The sequence below is a fragment of the Nicotiana attenuata genome, chromosome 2 (genome assembly GCF_001879085.1).
Source record: "Nicotiana attenuata strain UT chromosome 2, NIATTr2, whole genome shotgun sequence".
In the NCBI taxonomy this organism is placed as follows: Eukaryota; Viridiplantae; Streptophyta; class Magnoliopsida; order Solanales; family Solanaceae; genus Nicotiana; species Nicotiana attenuata.
Window position 1 is genome coordinate 66,818,619 of NC_031990.1, and position 2,486 is coordinate 66,821,104.

Genomic DNA, 2,486 nt, shown 5'->3' on the forward strand with positions numbered 1-2,486 from the left:
TGCTCGTACTTTACCTGCTGACAATTCAAACACCGAGCCACATATGCAACGATGCCTTTCTTCATCCTCCTCCAGCAATAATGCTGCCGCAAATCCTGATACATCTTGGCGGCGCCCGGATGAATAGAGTACCGGGAACTATGGGCCTCCTCTAAAATCAACTCGCGAAGTCCATCCACATTAGGCACACAAACTCGACCCTACATCCTCAAAACTCCATCATCTCCAACTGTAACCTGCTTAGCACCTCCGTGCCGCACTGTGTCCCTAAGAACACACAAATGGGGATAATCATACTGCCGATCTCGAATACGCTCCAATAATGAAGAACGAGCGACTGTGCAAGCTAACACGCGGCTGGGCTCAGAGATATCCAACCTCACGAACTGATTGGCCAAAGCCTGAACATCCAAAGCAAGCGGCCTCTCACCGACCGAAATATATGCAAGACTACCCATACTGGCTGACTTCCTACTCAAAGCATCGGCCACCACATTGGCCTTCCCTAGGTGATATAAGATGGTGACATCATAGTCTTTCAATAGCTCCAACCACCTTCTCTGCCTCAAGTTTAGCTCCTTCTTCTTGAACAAATACTGCAAGCTCTTGTGATCCGTGAACACCTCACATGACACGCCATATAAGTAGTGCCTCCAAATCTTCAGCGCGTGAACAAAGGCTGCTAACTCCAAATCATGGACTGGGTAGTTCTTCTCATGAATCTTCAACTGACGCGAAGCATAAGCAATGACCTTTCCATCCTGTATCAATACCACACCAAGTCCAATACGAGATGCATCATAATAAACTGTATATGACCCTGAACCTGTGGGCAAAACCAACACCGGCGCCGTAGTCAAAGCTGTCTTGAGCTTCTGAAAGCTCGCCTCACACTCATCCGACCACCTAAACTGGGCACCCTTCTGAGTTAACCTGGTCATCGGGGCTGCAATGGATGAAAACCCCTCCACAAACCGACGGTAGTAGCCTGCCAAACCCAAGAAACTCCGGATCTCTGTAGCTGATGTGGGTCGAGGCCAATTTTGGACTGTTTCTATCTTCTTCGGGTCCACCTGAATACCCTCTGCTGAAACAACGTGACCCAAGAAAGCAACTGAACTCAACCAGAACTCACAATTCGAAAACTTGGCATACAACTGACTATCTCTCAGAGTCTGAAGAACCGCTCTCAAATGTTGCTCATGCTCCTCCCGACTGCGGGAATAAATCAAAATATCATCAATGAAGACTATCACGAAAGAATCCAAGTAAGGCCTGAACACTCGGTTCATCAAATCCATAAAAGCTGCTGGGGCATTTGTCAATCCGAATGACATCACCAAGAACTCATAATGCCCGTACCGAGTGCGGAAAGCTGTCTTAGGGACATCGGATGTCCTAATCCTCAACGGGTGGTAGCCAGATCTCAAGTCGATCTTAGAAAACAGTTGGGCACCCTGAAGATGGTCAAACAAATCATCAATCCTCGGCAATGGGTACTTATTCTTGATTGTGACCTTGTTCAATTGCCGGTAATCTATACACATTCTCATTGATCTGTCCTTCTTCTTAACAAACAACACCGGCGCACCCCAAGGCGAGACACTAGGTCTAATGAAGCCTTTATCAAGCAAGTCTTGCAACTGCTCCTTCAACTCTTTCAACTCAGGCGGGGCCATACGATACGACGGAATAGAAATGGGCTGGGCGCCTGGAGCCAAATCAATGCAGAAGTCAATATCCCTGTCGGGTGGCATACCCGGCAGGTTTGAAGGGAATACCTCAGGAAACTCACGAACAACAGGCACAGAATCCATAGAAGGAACCTCGGCACTAGAATCACGTACATATGCCAAATAGGCCAAACACCCCTTCTCGACCATTCGCCGAGCCTTCATATATGAGATAACACTACGGGTAGAATGACCAGGAGTCCCTCTCCACTCAAGACAAGGTAAACCCAGTAAGGCTAAGGTCATAGTCTTGGCATGACTGTCGAGGATAGCATGGTAAGGTGATAACCAGTCCATCCCCAGTATGACATCAAAATCAACCATATCCAAAAGTAACAAATCTGCACGAGTCTTAAGACCCCCAATCACGACTATACAAGAACGATGAACACAATCTACCACAATAGAATCACCCACCGGTGTAGACACATAAACAGGAGCACTCAAAGAATCACTAGGCATGGCCAGATACGGTGTAAAATAAGATGACATATAGGAGTATGTAGACCCTGGATCAAATAGCACTGAAGCATACCTACTACAAACCAGAATAGTACCTGTGATGACTATATCGGAAGCCTCAGCCTCAGGCCTGGCTGGAAGAGCATAACATCGGGGCTGGGGCCCACCACTCAAAAGCACATCTCTGGAACGGCCTCCTGCTGGCTGGCCTCCACCTCTAGCGGCCTGACCTCCACCTATAATACCTCTACCTCCACCTCTAGCACCCCTACTGCTCGGAGCTCGAGAACA